The 20,323-nt window shown below is 39.6% G+C and overlaps 1 non-coding gene across 1 annotated transcript; it reads left to right on the forward strand.

Moving 5' to 3' along the window:
- Positions 1–15,857: 15,857 nt before the first annotated feature.
- On the forward strand, positions 15,858–15,929 carry Trnae-cuc (transfer RNA glutamic acid (anticodon CUC)). The gene has a single exon. It is a non-coding gene; the product is annotated as a tRNA-Glu (tRNA).
- Positions 15,930–20,323: the final 4,394 nt, after the last annotated feature.

Below are 20,323 nucleotides of genomic sequence, written 5' to 3' on the forward strand. Positions count from 1 at the left end.
TCATTCCAACTCGACTTGGCATTGGCAACATCATTTTTGAATTTAGTAAAATTTCATGGGTATAAAAACCTTGTCCACTTATACATGTCCATTGCATACTTGAAACCTCCAAAAAAATTTAGCCGAATTTTTAAAAACGACCCAAGTTTTAGTTTCTTAAATTTTTATAAAAAATTATAACTCAAAAACTATAACAGCTAAAAATATTGGTCAAAGAATGAAATTTAGTAAATTGTTCATATTTTCATTGAAAAAATATCAAACAATTAAAAACAATAATACATCATACATACATATCATACATACAAACATAAACATATCATGATATGTATGATATGTATGATATATATATATCATACATATCATACATACAAAACATTGCCCATCGACCACTATTTTATTTTTTCAGACTCAGTCTCAGCTCAATAGAGGCAATCCGCTCAATGAAGGTTGATAAACGCTCATCTTATTGCCTAACAAGAATAAGACAACTATTGAGTGTTTTGGTCGAAAAATTATTCAAGATTACCTTAGCATGGGTTCCCTCTCATTGCTCGATTCCGGGGAATGAGAAAGCGGACTCGCTAGCTAAGGTGGGCGCTTTAGAAGGCACTCTTTTTGAAAGGCAAATTGCTTATAATGAATTTTTCCACATTCCTCGTCAGCAAACGCTCGTAAGTTGGCAGCGCATGTGGAGTGAAGATGATTTAGGTCGTTGGTTACACACGATTATCCCTAACGTCTCGACGAGGGCATGGTTCAAGGGGTTGAATGTAGGTCGTGATTTAATTCGCGTTATATCTCGGCTTATGTCCAATCACTACAACCTAAACGCGCATCTCTATCGCATTGGGCTCGCAGCAAACAATCTTTGTGATTGTGGCGATGGCTACCACGACATCGAGCATGTTGTCTGGTCGTGTATCCGATTCCATACTGCTCGCTCTCAGCTCTCTAGAGCACTGAGAGCACAGGGCAGACAATCGGAGATCCCCGTCCGGGATATCTTAGGTAGCCGTGATCCTGATATTCTGCTTCATCTATACCTGTTCCTCAGAAACGCCGATGTCAACGTTTAATGATGTTTCCTTCGTTGTGCCCCCGTTTCATATCCCTCCTATCCGATCGATAAACTTTTACTTAGTCGCGGCAATACATACACACACTCTTTACAGATGCACGGGCCAAAGGTTGTACCGCTCATCACAACTCTACACGAACTGATGATTGCGCCGGCTAGTGACCATTCTATCCTGGATTCCTCGAGTCGAGAAAGACGCACCACGCTAGATATGAGGTACAGACTAGGGGGGCGTTGCTGATCAAGGGTCAGCTGCATCCCAATAGGAAGTATCCCGAGTCGGGCACATGTACAGAGCATTGGAGACAGCAACATCCCAATTACGAAAACACTTGTAATACTAACCTCGAGCCAACCGCGAGTAATCGGTTACATATTACTAACATAGATAATAAGAAAAATTGTCAAAGTATTGAACTCCCGCCCCCGTGAGGCCATATAAGCCTTTATAAAAATATATATTTTGGAAAAAAAACAATAATGCTGTAAAAACATTATATTAAACATTAATATCCATTTTTAATGAAAAATATTTTTTTTAATTCAGAAAAAAAAATATATGAACAACTCATATAATAATCTACAAATTATTCATACATTGAAAGATGGTGCTTGGGGAAATCGGCATTGCAAATATATGTAAGTCGGGGGCATTTTTATATTGCAAGTAAGGGTAGTGATACGATTAATTCTAGCAAATATAATTTAAATTTGGAACTTTAATGTTGGTTGCTTCGCGAAATTTCATATTAATGACCGATCATGCATCGTGAAATATTTAGCACAAGTGTAAGTGTAAAATTGTATCATATGGTAGCGGTTGTGTCAAAATGTTATGAAATATGAACCGATTTGACGAATTTCATGCCAACTCGTCTTAGAAGTTGGTATCTCAAGTAGCAGGGAAACGTTGTGGGTGTAAAGACAAGGGTCATTTAAGCCAGTTTTCACACTTGGAATATTCAAAAAAAGAATTGGACAACTTTTGGGAAGAGCCAACCTAGCTACCAACAAAATTCTGGTCAAAGAATGAAATGTAGGAAATTTTAAATTTTTTTCACAAAAAAACACCAAACCTTTTTTTTAAATTCTCAAAAAAAAAATAAATAAAAAGCCCTTACAATTTCCAACAAGTCGTCCATATATCGGAAGATAAACACTTTTACAGGGGAAAAGTTTTTCTAACAACAACATTTTCATGTTTTCTTTGAAAAAATTACAACTAATCATAATTTTGTTTTGTTGTAAAGATAGCGATATAGTGTATTCGACAAAGTTTTAAATTTCATTAAAATATGAACTTTTGTATCAGACGTCAGCTTTCTATCTTCTATAGTTCCTGGAAGATAAGCCATTTTTGTATGAAGATTCCTGGAGAAATAATGTTTCACTCGTAACCTTTTTGTGTGAAAATTTGCGCGTTTGTCATGTCCTTGAAAAAAGTTTTCAGAATATGTAAATCACGGTAATTTTGACGTAAAGTGTTACAAGTTAAACATTGATAGTTATTTTTCAAAGAAAACATGAAAAAGTTGGTGTCAGAAAAACTTTTTCCCTGTAATGGTGCACATCTTCCGATGTATGGGTGACTTGTTGGAAATTGTGAGTGTTATTTATATCTATTTTTCCTGAATTTTTAAAACGCATGTTTTCGAGAAAAATGTATTTTCATTTTCAAAATATGTTTGTTTTCAATGGAATTGTTTCTCAAAAATTCGTTTGATATATTTTATTTAAAACATAAATAATTTCCTACATTTCATTCTTTAAAAAACATTTTGTAAATCTTATAGTTTTGAATTCAAGATTTTTTGGAAAAAAAAGTTGAAAACATACTCAAAATTTAAAAGAATTTCTCCCACAAAATCTATCAGACCTACAAAATTTTAGTCAAAGAATGAAATGTAGGAAATTATTTATATTTTCATAAAAAAAATCAAACAAATTTTTGAAAATATAAATTTAATAAAAGAATTGCTGAAAAAAATTATTTTAAAAATTTTAAACATTTTTCTCAAAATCGTATTTTTTTAAATTATCCAAAAATTATTTGAATAGCCCTGACAATTTCCAACAAGTCGTGTATGCATCGGAAGATGGGCGTTGATATTTTTTTATGAAAATTTGAATAAGTCCCTACATTTCATTATTTCACCAGAATTTTTTACGGTATTACAGTGAACTCTCCCTAACTCGATGTTCTGTATCTCGATATTTTCCCTAACTCGATGGATTTCATGGCACCTTCGATTTTACAAGCATTCTTCTCTCCATAACACGATACCTCCCTAACTCGAAGCCTCTCTTACTCGATGTGTTTTGATTCATAACCAACGTTTGTTCCCCCTCTAGAGCGGATCGTCCGGTTTAAGCTGTCTGTTTTGTTGTGTTTATTTTCACCCAAGGAAAGTAGCGACGAGAAAAAAAAATGGAAAAGTGAAGGAATATTAAAAAAAAAAATGCTCTACATAAAGCATTAGGTGCTTTCAGTCCAATTGAAATTCGCATTGAAGTATATAGCATCGTGTTTCGTCGGATTTGTTGCGAAAGTTGAATAAACACTCTATTATTATTTTTTTATTAATTCGTTTATTTTTACAGGCTCAGAATAAACACTCTGATTGAAATTAAACTAAAATTACCTTTTCCATGTTTTCACTATAATGAAGTAACTTGTTTTTTTTGGTGAGAAAAAATGATAATTGTGTTCGATAATGACAATTATCTTATATTACACAGGAGCTATCTCGTCCAGGGTCAGAGATGGCAGCTTTCATACTAATTCATTCCACTTCGGCATCTTTTATCGTGGTACGCATCATCCAATGACTAATACCCATCCTTTTCTTGCCATCACTCGGTTGTAAGCACCGGTAGAGTGAACAAACAATACCCAACAACCAAACATAACGGCCTTTTTCAGGACCACCAACTCATTATCAAAGAGTTTAACGATGTGATTTTTCAAACATATCGAAAATCGGCATGCAACAGATAGCCTAACGGAATCCTACTTCAACTATGCGGGCGTGTCTCGGACACAACCCTTTCTGTGATTTCCTATCATCAAATCGGAACTTGAATCACACAAACCAATCGCACAAATAATAAAATCACACAAAAAGGGTCGCACAAAACTGACAAAAAAGGATCGCACAAAAACAGGTTTTACTGTACACATTTTCGCAGCACTAAATAATTACAAAACACTGCACACAACAAAGCAACAACAATACAAAAGATAACTGAGTGCCCGTGCGAACAGTAAAACTACTATCAATTGTATTTCGGCTCCAGTGACGTTAATACGTATGTAATAAAATTTTATCAGTGCTCGAATGGAAATATTAGAAATGTATTTTATACAACGAATATGAGGCAAGCACAGCTAAAAATTCAAACATTCCATGCGCAGAAAAAAAACCCCTAGGAGCCCTCAAAGCATTTGTCTTTTACGGTAATTGAGTCAGTTATGTTCGGTACAATTGTACCGGATTTCTGGGCATTGCAGTACCGAAGCTCTCCCTTCACTTGTCTAGAACCATTCTGTGGAATTTCTGATTGTCTGTTGAAGAGTTACCTGAAAAAATGAGAAGCCTGGGAACTGATGGCCAATTGGATGGATGTACAATTTAACCAGTCAAAAATAAAAAAAACATGCCGAGTATTAAAGTTACTCTACAATAACTGAGTCTTAAGAACCTCTGCCCTCCGTATTATGTCTATTTTAGAAAAAAAAGCTTTTAGCAAACTGAAATCGGTTTTTACCTGCTCCAAAATAAACAAATATATAAATAGACCTCAGCTCACTACTAGTCTTATAACAATGACGAGCAAATACCGTCTTCGACACTTTGGCTTCGTACAAGATTGGTTGCTTTTGCAATGCCGAGAGGGAAACCTCGGAACATTAGCTCTGCAGTTGTGGAGCTCTCGCAAGACGCAGATTTCAACATCTTGATAAGGCTACTTTAGAGCCCAGGGAAATTTGAAATTTTTCAAAAATTCAGAACTTTTGAACTACTAGACCGATTCTAATGACCGACATATCAAATTAAAAAAGAGTGGGTTGTATCTGTGGTATTGACGTGGGACTACCGTTGTCTCAGTAAGTATTTGTATTGTATTGATTGAATTATCGATTGAATGAAACAATTTTCGTATTCAATTGAATCCAACATATTTGCTTTGTAAGTAAAAAGTTTGAACAGTTGCCATATAAGATCAATTCATGCATTGTAATAGATTATGATCTTCGTTACAACTAAATTTGATGACCGTCCTTTTACGTTTGCTATGATGCCCTGGACTACCAAAATATGTGAACGGAAGAACACCAGTGGTCAGATAACGTGAAAGCCATGACCAAAACAAAAGTGCATGAAACTATCACTCACTGACAAATTCCGGGAAGGCCTATGGATTTACTATGGAACTCGCTGTCGCGCATAAATCGCACGCGGTTAATCGGGGTTTCACAGCATTGGCAAAGTTGATTCCCCCAGGCACATTGATTTTGAAGTCCTTGTTAGGGAAACACAGTTCAGTGGGAACAAAAATACCTTTTATTTCCATGTATATTTGCAAAGCGGATTCCCACAGGTGCATTGATTTTGAAGTCTGTGTTGGAGAAACCGTAAATCGGGCCAATCAAAACTTGGCAGTTATGGCGATTAGAAAACGCTTGACATTTTACAGTTATTCAATCGTTTATCTCATGAAAAATAACATTTTATTAATTATGATAGACGCATAGAAATATTTCCTATAAATTGATGCAAACGTCTTTCCGATCTATTAAGAAATGTTCGAGTAATAAGCATTCGGATTCTTTCATTTTTTCCTGCATGTTCTGTGTTTAGGTTTTCATTTCACCCCCATATACTCCGGTTAGACGTAGTCTCACGTCACAAAAATTTAATTTTATTTCTGTTTTGATAGATTGTATTTTTTTTTTTGGCGCTATATTTTTTATGGAGGTGGCTAAGCCTATATGTGACCAAGATTTTCGTCACTAACAAGACGTCACTAACAAGTATCTCCTGACAATGGGATCGATTACATTGAAAATCCTCCCAATTGCCCCCAATTCCCCCCAATCAATAAATCTTGGACAATTGTGAAGCGGAATTGAAAAAAAAGGGCTCTGAGGTTGACCAACAGAGAATTCAAAGAGTATTCGAAGAAAAATACGAAAATCCATCAAAACTGTAGAGGAATAATTTTTACAATGTTTTTTTTTCTGAAAGAATAATAAATTAACTATGAACCAATCCTGAGATACAACTGGTTTTATGATTCCGGATTCTAAATGAATTATGCTTTAATCAACAGTATGAAGGGAAACATCTTCTAGATGAACTTTTTCATCATTATCACTTACCTAACCCAAACAGCAACACAAAATTGTAATATAATCTATGTTCTTGAGTTCTTTATTATGCTTCGATATAACGTACAATTTTGAAAGTAAAATGTACGTTATATCGAAGTTTCCCTGTATTATGAAACGATTAGGCAAACAAAAATTTTCAAGTGTACCTCCCAAACCTCTAAATCGGCAATCAATATTGCCTCTTCTTAGCAAAATTCTCTACATGACCTAGCAATAATTTCGGTTTCACGATATCTTTGATCACAATTGCATAAAATGGTAATATATTGAGAACTTAATGTGTTGTGTTCGCTAACTTGTTTGATTGTTTAACCATTGTCACATATTATATCTTACACATAAAATAAAAAATGCTGGATAAATTCTCTATCTGATGGCATATATCACAACAGCAATGCTGTTCAATATGTATTTGAAATCTCTTAAAATTGGTTACGTGTCTCCCTATGAAGAAATCAATGACGTAGTCCTTCGTCAAAAGTCAAGGTGGTCTTGAACCGACCTCAAAAAAGTGGTCCTACACCCTTTTTCGCTTCGTAACTATTTAACACGTGCACTCCGGCGCTCACTATCAATAGTTTGAACAAGACTGGCTCATCAGGTAGTGCTCACTACTGGGGAACCCTTTTGATTATGTTATTAGACGCTATTGAATATTTACGGTCCACCGGTCAAAACCTGTTAAACCATGTATTTGCATCTGGGTGTGGGTTTGCATGTGCGCGTACCTTGAAAAAAGAGACTTTCGATTTCGCCTCTGTTTTCCCATTTTTTTACACTTTTTACATGACAAATAGACAACATAGTTTGAAAGTTGTACTATTAATTTCAATGCCGAAGTTGCCAAAAAAAGAGTATTTTAGGGGCTTAACATGTTTCATTCTCCGTCTTTTTGCGCCGGTCTCATCTGACTGACAGTGGGTTCTTCGTACGGAGGTACAAACGGAGAACGAAGGAACGATAACAACAAAGCTTACAAATGATTTTCAGAAAAGTCCACCACTGATCCGCAGATACACAGACGCACGACATGATCCAGACGAAAAGTTCATTGTCGGTCCCTTACCTCGTTTGGGGCTCAACGTGTTAATGATCGTTGCAATTTAGGGGGTCGGTTCAGGACCACCTTCCCCTAAATTTTGAGAGATTTACAGAAGATGCAAAACTAGTATCAAGCTGAGCCAATAATTCAATAATTCCGAGCGTTGAACTTTGTGTGTATGACAGAAAACATGGCAAAGTGATATTTCTGCATGTGAACGCTCGGGCACGTATTGCGAAAGCCTTCTGGAAAATTTCCGCTAACCGACTGTACCGATTTCTCGTTTGACCGGTTTTCAAAGACGAAGATAATCTTCATCTTCCGCTTTGCTATTACCCAAAACTTCTCTATTTTGTGGAACCGAGGGCAGCTGGAAGAACTCAGATCTGTTTTTGTTAATTTGGGCTCAGTTATTCATCGCGAATCAACTCTTCCGCCTCGGGTACGGAAGCTTCCGTCGACGCCACTGCCCCGTGATCAACGTTTTTCTAACGAAAAGGCTCAACGTGTTACGATTAGACAGGAACATTGCCACGAACAAAAGCTTCATGTTTTTTGCCTAAGATTTTTCTGAAGTCGGCGTGTGTAACGGGTATTTCAATAGGGACGCTACAAAAGTAGACCTATAGGGACAGCAAACGACACCATATTTTTCCCCGCTCTCTTGACGTTTCTCTTCAATAAGGTTTGCCATTTCACAATGGAAAAATACACGATTCAACTACGAGTCGAGATTATTCAAATTTAATACCGAAATTCGGAGTCAATGGCCTCAACATTAAGAGTGCTACGTCCAATTTATGGTCGTCACAATCGTCCTGCCAGATCAAAAATTGAGTGTCTAGTGGAAAAATTTGAATCCACAGACACAGTACAAAATGTGAATGAGAATATTTCTGCCGCTAGCACATCAATTGAGGAAGACCCAAAGCAGTCTCTTACACGTCGTTCTCAAGCGTTGGGCATCTCTGTGACGTTGTTTCGGCGAATTTTTCGGAAAGATTTTGGCCTACATCCTTACAAGATCGAATTGACGCAAGAACTGAAGCCGCTTGACCACCAGAAGCGTCGTATGTTCGTTAATTGGGCTGAGCTACAATTTGAAAATGATCCGGATTTCCATCGAAAAATCATCTTCAGCGAAGAGGCTCATTTCTGGCTGAATGGCTTCGTCAATAAGCAAAATATGTGTTATTGGTCAGCATGAGTCACCGTTGCATCCCGAAAAAATTACGATTTTTTGGTGCGGTTTATGGTCCGGTGGCGTCATTGGGCCGTACTTAATCCTCGATGATCAAGACCGACACGTTACTGTGAATGAGAATCGCTACCGCTCAATGATAACCGAATATTTTTGGCCCGAATTGGATGATATGGACTTGGACAATATGTGGTTTCAACAGGACGGCGCCACAAGCCGTACTGCGAATTTAACAATCGAATTATTCAAAACCAAGTTTGGTGAGCGTGTTATCTCACGAAATGGACCAGTCAATTGGCCGCCTCGGTCGTGCGATTTGACGCCATTAGACTATTTCCTGTGGGGCTACGTCACGTCTATGACTTCGTACGAATATCTAACGTGAAATTGCAGCAGTATCGGCTTGAAAACAGTCGGAAAATGGGTTCAGCGTCTGGACTTCTGCAAGCGGGCCCGTGGTGGCCATGCAAAAGGAATCGAGTTCCATACATCAAATGTACTTTCACATGAATAAAGAATTTCATTGATATCCAAAACCGTTTTTGTTTTATTTAACCCTCCTGTACTCGCGTGCAAAATCATAACACGTATACTCGCGCACAGTGTCACAGACCGAAAATTGAACTTCTCTGTAATGTGGCCATTGTGTATTTTTCAGACTTTATTGGCATTTATTTTAAGAAAAGGGTATGATTAAATGAAAAAACTCCAAAAAATATGTTCTCTTCGTCTTTATTGTGTTTTAATAGTCATCTAATTCAGCCTCCTCAAAACAGAGTAAATTTTGATACTCCAACACAAATAACGGAATTTGAATTTTTCACTGTTATTAATTGAAAGTAAGCAACTGAATATAATTCATGGAAGTATAAAGAGCTATAAAATACTATAAAAACGTATTAATTGATTGTGCTTTCATTGGAGTAAGAATCAGAACATAGCATAACTGTATGCTCGAAACAAACATATTTTTCACATTTCATGCAGTTGTTGCGTGTTTTTCGAGTCTTTTATCGAAGAGAAGAATGTATACTGACCTTCTAGATAATCACCAGATGATAAAGGTTCTCGAATATAAAGTTCGCATATTTCTAATATTCTTTGTCTCTGTATTCTTGGTATACTAAGAATTAATGCCTTTTTATAGATAGGGCATAAAAAGATGATATAAAAGGATTTCTAGGAACTTCCTTTTCTTTCTATTGTTTTTTTGTTGATATTGCTCATTATAAAAAAATATCTCAGAAACTGTAACTGTTAAAAATTACCATAAGCCACCGATTAGTTTATAGTTTACTGTTTACAATTCTTCCACGAGTGAAATTCTTTCACAAGTGTGTATATGTATGACCATTATATTTAGCGAATTACTATACGAAAGTCAAACATTTGTATTTTGCTTTTGAACGTATGAATCTAACGACGAATATATCGACGAATAATTAATATATGGATCCGTTCAATGCAGTTACAAAAAGGGACTGAAATCAAATAAGAATAGTCCGGTAATGATAAGATAAGCATTATATTCAATAAATATTCACCGCCACTAACATTAATTTATACATTTCATTCAACAATATTCTAGAATATGAAAAAAGGCACTTGTTCAAAAAAGTTACTCCTATACTCGCGTCGGTGTGTCAGACCGAAAGTGTTAAAAAAGTGGCACACGTCCCCTTTGTACCAACACATGCGATATGCTAAACAATGACGAACGACGAATAACGAGGCTAGAGAGAAGCGTAAAGTCGTAATGTTGATATTTTCTGAGAAATGAACGAATTGTTGATTTCTCGGTCTGACAGACCAATGCGCGAGTATAGGAGTGTTAAAAAAACAGGAAGTGGGTTATATCTGTGGTATAACCGCAAGGGTGACGTAGGACTATCGTTGATATTTGTTTAAAGTTGTATCTGAATCAATTCATAATGAATGGATGAATGAATAAATTGCAAGATTGCTGAAAGTTCTTGTAAATCTGTGAGCGGATGAGTATGTGTACAAAATTATCATATATATTTAGAAAACTTCAATTGAACTCTTCCAAAGTTGTGAAGTGCTCCTGAAAAGAACCGGCTTCGTGTTATGTGGACCTGAAATGAGTGATTGCCAGATGGTTTGATTGGTGAGCCCATGTACGAAACGAAACGATTAGTATAAATAAAGTCATAACAAGATTTATGTAAATGTGTGTGTATGGGTATGTGTATGTGGTGGGTGCTCCGATGCATCAAACGGAACCAATTTTCTGGCCAGGTCAGGCCAGGTGATGAATCTCTCGATCCCTCGCCGTCCAGCTCGTCCGGCTCGTTCCGCTTGTTCAGCTCGTTCAATAACGAAACGAACATATCCTACTGATGGGGAAGAATAATCTTCAGAAGCTTTCCTGCTAATTGAACTTGATTGAAAAATCAAAAAAACAAATGTATTTGGTCGCATCGTTATATGTTAGAAAACATTTAAAAAAAGACGGGTGGGTAATATCGGGGACATAACCGGAGTGACGTAGGACTATACAAGGGGGACAGCTTTTGTTAAATATATATTTTAAATATATTGTTTTATTTTCTTCTCCTACGTGAATACCTACCTATCTACCTGAAAAGTGGATTAGTTTACTGTTTACTCTTTATGAATATGTTGATGGTTCTGAAAAGAACCTTTGGTGTTGTGTTTTTGTTATCACTCGATATTCCCATATTGTTCGGTTAAACCTTCCTGTTTAGCTATTGCGTTTGCCACTCGCCACAACTTTCACAGTTGGAAAATTTCTTCCCATCCAGCTTGTGACATATTGTTCAGTAAATTACATTTAATGCGACGTGCCGGAGAAACACTTTGCCACTCACTGAAACTAATTGTTGCCTTGATGAGCGTCGAACCGAAGCTGCTCTGTTCTTGATGCGGGTTTTCTGTTTAGCGATTTGTTGCCACTCGCCACAGCTTTCACAGTTGGAAAATTTCTTCCCATCCAGCTTTGTGACATGTTGTACAGTAAATTACATTCAATGCGACGTGCCGAAGCGCCACTCAGTGTCGCTTTGGAGGCGATTTTAACCTGTAATTGAACATTTGCGATGACAGTGGTACAGTGCCGACTTTCAATGTGGGGTCATAATTTGGATCTCTATGTTTACAAAAATGTCCAACTAAATAAGTTGCATCACATGTCCGTCCAATTAGCTAAATGTCGAACTAATTGTAAATTACTGTACTTTCAATCTGGAAACAATTTAAGAATTGGTGAAAATTGAATAATCACTATTCCCCAACTATCAATAAGCTCAGAACAACTGCCAAATTCACATACTCATCAGGTCCTGGCAAACAAATTATGAAAAAATCAATTTGTGTTTTATTATTATTTTGGATAATGTTTTAGAAAGCATTGAACTGTATTTCCTAAACTCTTTTTTGGAAGGTTTAATGGCCCTGAAAAGCGCCTTGTTTTATGGAATGGTTCCAATTTAGAAAACTTAGTACTCGTGGTTTTGAAAAAAAACCCATTTCGAACGCCCTCCATGCCGCCTTGTTCTGGATTTGCCACCAAAGCAGTTGGTATAAAGAATAAACTTTTTTCTTCTGCTACCTAATGCCGTTTTGCGATTGCGTTTGCCACTCGCCACTCGCTGCAACTGCCTGTTGTCTTGATGTCCACCTAACCGAATGTGTTCTGTTCCGAATGCGGGTTTTCTTATCGTCGCGAGCAGCTTTGCCAGATAACTCGATCACTTCGGCGGCCGAAACTATATAACGCCGGCTAGGTGGACTGGTGCACTGGTACTAACGCGCTCGGCCTAGCTACCCTTGCGGGGAACTCCAGATCAACACGGTTCGAGCGGGATTTTGCCTTTCCCTTCACTTTTCCTCTTTTACCATGTCCAGACATGGCTGCTTGGGTTGGTTTGTTGATATTTTGTGATGCGAACCGATGTGGTGTACGGTTTGAATGAGAATGATCGTTACGGAAGGAAGGAAGGTCTTGTATTATAGAGACTTTAAACTTTTGCAGTTCATTCGTCTCTAGCCTTGAGAAAGACCCTTTGAAAACTCTACTCTATTACTCTACTCTATTACTCTACTCTATTACTCTACTCCAGCGCTACCACCTCCGCCCTCTTGCCTTGAGAAAGGCACTCGATTCCTCGCCGTCCAGCTCGTCCAGCAACGATGTTGTCCAGTCGGTGTCCACACAAAGAATGATCGTTACGGCAGCGGAGCAGGGATTTTTAAGCTGACTGGCTGGCTCGAGAATTACGCATGTGTGAGACTGCGACCAATGTTTCGTTCATTTTTTTCTTTTTCCTTTCCAATTGTGCTTCATTCTATTTCGCTGCTGCTCTGGTTGCCCGTTTTGGTCGGTACGATTTGAGGAGCACAAAATGGACCAATGAAAAATGGGCACATAGTGCATTTTGACAATGCTTGATATTTCACGATTATTCAATTATTTATCTCAAGAAAAATGAAATGTTATTCGTTATGATAGATGCGTAGATATATTTCCTATCAATTGATGCAAAAACCTTTGCGATCTATTGAGAAATGCTCGAGTTACAAGCGTTCCAAATCTTGCATTTTTTCCTACTTGTTCAGTGCCTAGATTTTCATTTCACCCCCTATGTCTTCCGGTTAGACGTAGTCCTACGTCAAAACTCTTTCGGATGAATGTATTTTTCAATTCACAGGGGAACTGGCAGATTATTTTTCAGCAACAATAATATTTTCTCAGATTCTCTTCGATACTCGAAGCCCACCAGTGGTTAATGCTAACTCGATAAGCACCTGTTAATTGCACTTGATTGAAAAATCACAAATCCAAATGTATTTGGTCGCAGCGTTATATGTTAGAAAACATTTAAAAAAAGCTCTTTTGCATGAATGTATTGTTCAATTCCCATGGGGAACTGGCAGATTATTTTTCAACAACGACAATATGTTTCCGGAATCTTCTTGATGCTGAATGGCATTTAAACGAAAGAATTTCCGCACGTATATATGTGTGTGTGGCGGCTGCTTCGATGTCTCAAACGGAACCTTTTTCCGATGCTGATTCTCTCTCGGTCGTCTTCTCTTTTTCTTCTGATGGATCGGCTTTTTGCGCTCCCTCACAGTTCCAAACTGAATGCGTTTCAGGTCAGGAATCTTCTCAGTGCTGGATGGCATTCAAACGAGAAAATTTCCGCTCGTGTATGTGTGTGTGCGGCGGCTGCTCCGATGTCTCAAACGGAACAGTTTGTAGCATCGCTCTCCTCCTGATGGATTCCCTTCTGGCCTAAGGTGCACCAAAAGTCTCTTGGTGACACCGTACATCAGCGCTTTCATGATGAACTTCACCACCAGCTTCACCACAACAACGACAACATGCTCCAATCGCTGTTCAATTATAACTGAGTGGACTTCCGAGCGGCGCTCGCTTATATACCGATTGGTGATTTCAATAGCCTGTTTTGAAAGCAATTTCAAGGCTATTGAAACAAGTTTTTGGATGAAAAAGTAACAAGTATATAACGCGTAGACATTTTATCTTTCGAATGAAGTGTTCATCATACCATTTCGTTCAGTTATTTAGAAGCTATTAACGCTCAAAATCTCGGTCTCCGGCGTAACGCTTTCGTTTTCGAAACTTTGATTTTACACCTCGGTATAGAAATGAAAGACGTAGTCCTACGTCAAAAAACTTTTGTAACGCTCTTATTGGAAAACCCGATACGTAACTCATTTCATCTCCTATTAAGAGAATCCGGATTTTAGCCACTTCGTTCAGCTTAAAGGTCATCTGCTCGGTATCGATATCTTCAGTATCTTCGCCAAATCATTGTCTGAAATGTTGAAATTAGCCTTGTTCTGGTGGTAAATCTTCAACCTCAATTCACTATGGAGGGACGGTTTGTTTGAATTTCACGGGCTGTCCTAAGAGTGTCCGTGTAGTTTTCGCCAGTTCACGTAAGGACGCTTCTACCAGTTCAACAGGAGCAGAACCATCGGCGAGAGTAGTGTGTCCCGAACAAAAAAAAAATCATTAGCTGCCGAGCGTAAATCCGCATTCCGCTCGTGACATCATTTCAGCTCTCGGTGCATCCGCCCACGCTTTTCTGAGTGCGGTAAAGCACTGGGGAAAACAACATGAACCGCTTTAACCATCCGCATCCGCACTAAGTGCCACAATGGCGATGTGTGTGCTTATGGTGTTTGCAGGCTCGGAAGCATCCCCATGAATGTGCAAAGAGAGAAAGAGAAGGAGGAACTTCTATTTTTAGCCCAACCGGCAGCAAACTGCGTGGGATGTGTAAAAAACGAACGGATATCAACTTGGTACACAGCTCGCGCCATATCATCGCTCCGGAGGACTCCGGAAAATCGATTTTTCGCCCCATCAATGGGCAGATGAGATTACATCTGGATGAATGAGACGAATTCAATTGGTTCGACCTCTTCCGAACTATCTTTTCGTTTCCTCCCACCCGAAAGCGTCGGAAAGTGGTTGAATGAATCGATCCCAAATTGAATCGCCGGAAATTGAAAACCAGTGTTCAACACGTGCGGCTGCTGCCGCCTTATGCCTTCTGCCTACGAGGTGATAACCTTCATCGAAATCGCTCCGTACGAGGAGGAATTGCTTTCTATTCGGAAAAAAGGGTACCGATCGAAGTGCGTAAATCCACTAGCAGGAAAAACCCGGGGTAGGATTGTGGCGACGGAGGTTTGGAGTATACCTCCTCGGAAACCAGCGACGATTGGGGAAATCGGTGGAAGTCTTATCAACATGTCGCCAGTCGGCCTGCCTATTTTACACGACCTCTCGGACGAGAATACAGCAGACGTCGTCGCAGTCGGCGGCGGAGCGTTTTGGGGGGCGGCGTAGGCGTAATTCGATAGAAATAAATTGACACTTTCAGCGAGACGACGCCGCGTTTCTTCTCTTCCGTAGACTGCGTAAATACGTCGATCCGAGGCCGGGGACTATTTGTAGTTAATCACCATCCGCGCTAGGATTGGATTGAGGTTTACATTACATTATGATGGAAATCGCTGAGCCGAGGAAAATTTATTATCGTCATTTGAACGGAGCATCCGTTCAAATCATAAATTGGTCCATCGTGTTTGTGGGGAACTCATTTCATCATTCAACAAGTCCCATATTGTCTAGTGGTTAGGATATCCGGCTCTCACCCGGAAGGCCCGGGTTCGATTCCCGGTATGGGAAATCTTTTTATGATTCTTGAAATCTTCGGAGAATGCAACCGCACTTTCGCAAACCAATTCAATACGAAAAGACACCCATCGCGCTGGGCACCGAGATGTAGCGACACGCGAATGTAAGTGCAACCCAGCAACATTGTTGCATCCAGTCACATCACTCGGACAGCTTTATGATGTACTCGTTCGTTTTAATGGCTCAATAGATACACTTTTGGCCGCCGGTAAGGCAAGGTGAGTTCCGTTAGCAGCATATTAATGCGGAGCCAATCACACGGTATTACACACTGAAAAACCGAGCAGGGAGCAGGGTGCATTGATATGGCCGGCGGGGGTGACCAACCCCCTTCAGATACACGTTAATAACACACACACGCGAACAATGTAATTGGTAGCTGGTTCGGCCAATAAATCAACCCCTTCAGGTCAACCACAGTCACGCCGAGGAGACGGATTGGGGGCTGAATGTTTGAATGCATATTAGGACTAGGCCTAAATCGGTGCGGCGATTTACAAAGTATGTTCACCCATAAGAACGCGAAGGTGTATCATTAGCTGAAATTGGTATTTATCAAGAATCTCAAACGTGCTTTAGAATACCTTTTCGGGGGGTTAATGCGTGGCTTTCAATTCAGAAAAATGTTGTTCCAATCAAATATTCGTTAAATGCGACTCAATATATTGGAAGGGAAACGTAAGTGTGGACGCAATGTAAGCTAATCAAATTGAACAGATTCTACGGTCAAACTTTTTGGAATGATTTATACATACATTGAACGAATTTCATGCCAACTCGACTTAGGAGTTACAACACCACCTCAGATAACAGTGAAACCATGTAAGTGTAAAGACATTGATCATTCAAGCAACTTTGCATACTTGAAATCTAAAAAAAATCATACTACTTTTTGAAAAGGGTCTAATTTTTTTTACAAAAAATTATAACTCAAAAACTGTAATACTTACAATATTATGGTCACAGGACGAAATATAGGAATTGTTCAAATTTTCATAAAAAAAATGATGGGTGGGTTATGTCTATGATATAACCGCAAGGTTGACGTCGGACAACCTTATCTTAGTAATGTGTGTATTGATTTAATTTTTGATTGAATGAAACAATTTCCGAATTCAATTGAATTCAATATATTTGCTTTGTGAATAAAAAGATTAAACAAATCTTGAATAACCGAGCCAAATCGTTGTGTTCGCACCCGTTTTTTGTAATTCGCGTAAGGAAACACTTTTCGGAGTGCAAAAAAAAAACAAGCGGGTGCAGAAGTAGCATGAATAAACAACTTCAAGTTCTACTTTTCATACTATAGAGGCTTTAAACTTAAAAGTTCATTCGCCTCTAGTGCACGATTTTCCTCTGCACGATTTTCCTCTGCACGATTTTCCCAGGTTCTTAAGTTTAGAAGACCGTGTTAGGGAAACATATTCTAGTCTGCACAAAGGCAAGCGAGCACAAAAGTACTCGCAGTTGGCATTTATATGCAGAGCCGATTTCCCAAGACACCTTGGTTTAGAAGTCTGAGTTGTGAAAACACATTTCAGCCGGAACAATAATGCCCCAGACTTGCATGAATTTGCAATGCAAATTTCCCCACGCTCCATGAATTTGAAGTCTGTGTTGGGGAAACACATTTTAGTCGGAACAAAAAATATAAGAGGTTGTGTCCAAGATACGACCGCATTGTTGACGTAGAACTACACTGTTATTTTATATAAGTCGCCATACATTGGTGGCTTGAAACTGCTAGGAATATCAACACTTCTCATCATTTGGCGCTATTCTCAAAAAAACGCTTATGTTAATATTACTGGCCTCGAAAAAAGTTGCATTACTTTCTCATGCTCGATGCACAGCTGTCACCCTTAGTGGAGGAGATTTTGCTACTGGCAAGCGAAACCTAATCACATACAAAATTACAAAACGACACTTACTTTCTTGGTGACTAAACAAGCGAAATAAACTCTTTTTGTTAATAACAACCTCGAAAACAGCAATGATCCATTATTATCAATATTAGCGCAAATGCAATCCTAGTTGAAGGCAGTTTTGCGATTGGCACGCAAACCCAAATAACTTATAACATTCCAGTAAGACATTCAAGATGCTTGGTATTCACCAAATAATTTTTTGGCGCTCAACCTTGCCGCCTGCTTTGCCATAACGTCAGTTTAATGCGTTGATGCATTCTCAAAGGCACCAACGAAGGCCTTATGATGACGGAAAAACAAACAATGTTAACTGCTTGGAAAAAGACTGAATTATGCCACACAGCTTGTTCTCTGCTGTAACACCCATTGATGCGAATTCGCTGATGAGTTTGTCAAGAGCGACCGCCTTCACCACCTGCGGGGGGAGCTTGATTTTAGTTGATGCCTGGGTAACGGCGTTCACATTTTCGACCGACGCGTCGAAATCGCCTACTTCGCAGTTGTTCGATGCGGTGTCACACTCGCGAAGGCTCGGTTCAGTGCGAGCGCTTTTCACTGCACCAACATCGCGTGCTTCACTAGATGACGCTTGCCTCGAAATTTTATTGCCTCTGGCAATGCGTTCGTTTTTTTGCAGGGCTCGAGAGCTTCCTCTTCTTCTTGCTCATCAGACATTATGCGAAGTGTCCAATTTATGACGCGGAAAGAAAAACACACGATGCGAAAAACGAACAGAAAAACCATTTGACGATATCCAAGTTGGATTACCACTGGTGGGGTCCAATCTCAGATCGAAGCGCAGCGAAAGCAAAGTGAACTGGATTGCTCAACAGTCCGATGCCGAATGAAAGTTTGCCTCAGCGAGATCCACTGTTTATACTCTAGGCAAGTATTCCCCTTCATTCTTCTACCTTTTCCTTTGCTCACGGAAACTTTAAATCCTACGACTTCCCCTCCGTTGGTCGTCGATAAGTTGCTCGTTATTGACAGCTCTGTTCGAGAAAGCACACAAATGGACAGAACAAATGTATGAGAAAATGGAAACGCTTAAAGTTGTCATGAATTTTAACCATCTATAAACCAGGGGAATCTAATTTGTAGCATATTAAACAAATCTTAGGGAATTTCCGATTCATTTAGTATGTAAATGGTTGGTAAATGACTGGACTAAGCGTACCATCGGTACTTCGCGTACCTGCAGGCATAAAATAGACCCCATTCGTGGTCCTTAGCTTCCTGTCCAGTAACTCCTATCCCTACCTCCCCGTGGTACCGGCTGGGGTACGAGTAACCATAGTGAAGATCGGGTAACCAACCCCGGTGGGATCTTGGTCGTATGCTGACAGGGAAGGGGGCCTATCCGAGCGTCTGTTCACCATGGAGGTGCGGCTCAAAACAGCGTCTGATCCCCATGTTAGGGGCGGCTGATCACTGTCTTCGTGCCAGCGGGGACTCTAAAAAGAGCTGTGCACGACGGTCCTCCGGCGAGACAGAGGGTTGGTGCAAGCCCTGCAAGCCATCCGTAAAAATAAAACGCACAGGAAAATTCACAAAGAAATTCGAGACAGGACAATCGGACTAGACCCACGCAAAGAACACGGACTAGAGATTGGAAACTCGGAACATGGAACTGCAAGTCTCTCAATTTTCTTGCGAGTACTCGAATTCTTTCGGAAATATTGAGAGCTCGCAATTTCAACATCGTAGCGCTGCAGGAGGTGTGCTGGAAAGGTTCGATGGTGCGATCGTTCCATGGTGGATATACCATCTATCAGAGCTGCGGCAACACACACGAGCTGGGTACAGCTTTCATCGTGATGGGGGAGATGCAAAAACGGGTGATTGGTTGGTGGCCGATCAATGAAAGAATGTGCAGATTGAGGATGAGAAGCCACTATTTCGAAATCAGCATTATCAACGTCCACAGTCCCCATCTAGCTAGCACCGATGACGATCAAGAAGAATTCTACGTGCAGCTAGAGCGTGAATACGATCGCTGCCCAAAACACGACATCAAAATCGTCATCGGTGATTTGAACGCTCAGGTCGGCCAGGAGGAGGAATTCAGACCGGTAATTGGTAGGTTCAGCGCCCATCAGCGAACCAACGAAAACGGCCTAAGACTTATCGACTTCGCTGCCTCCAAGAACATGGCCATACGTAGCACCTTCTTCCAGCACAGCCTCCAATACCGTTACACCTGGAGATCACCACAGCAAACAGAAACACAAATTGACCACGTTTTGATCGACGGTCGGCACTTCTCGGATATCATCGACGTCAGAACCTATCGTGGCGCTAACATCGATTCAGACCACTACCTGGTGATGGTCAAACTGCGTTCTAAACTGTCAGTCGTCAATAACATAAAACACCAGCGCTCTCCACGGTACCACCTACGACGACTACAGGAGCCGAACGTTGCTGCAACATATTCGCAGCGTCTTGAAGCTGCGT

The sequence above is a fragment of the Toxorhynchites rutilus genome, chromosome 2 (genome assembly GCF_029784135.1).
Source record: "Toxorhynchites rutilus septentrionalis strain SRP chromosome 2, ASM2978413v1, whole genome shotgun sequence".
Taxonomy (NCBI): Eukaryota; Metazoa; Arthropoda; class Insecta; order Diptera; family Culicidae; genus Toxorhynchites; species Toxorhynchites rutilus.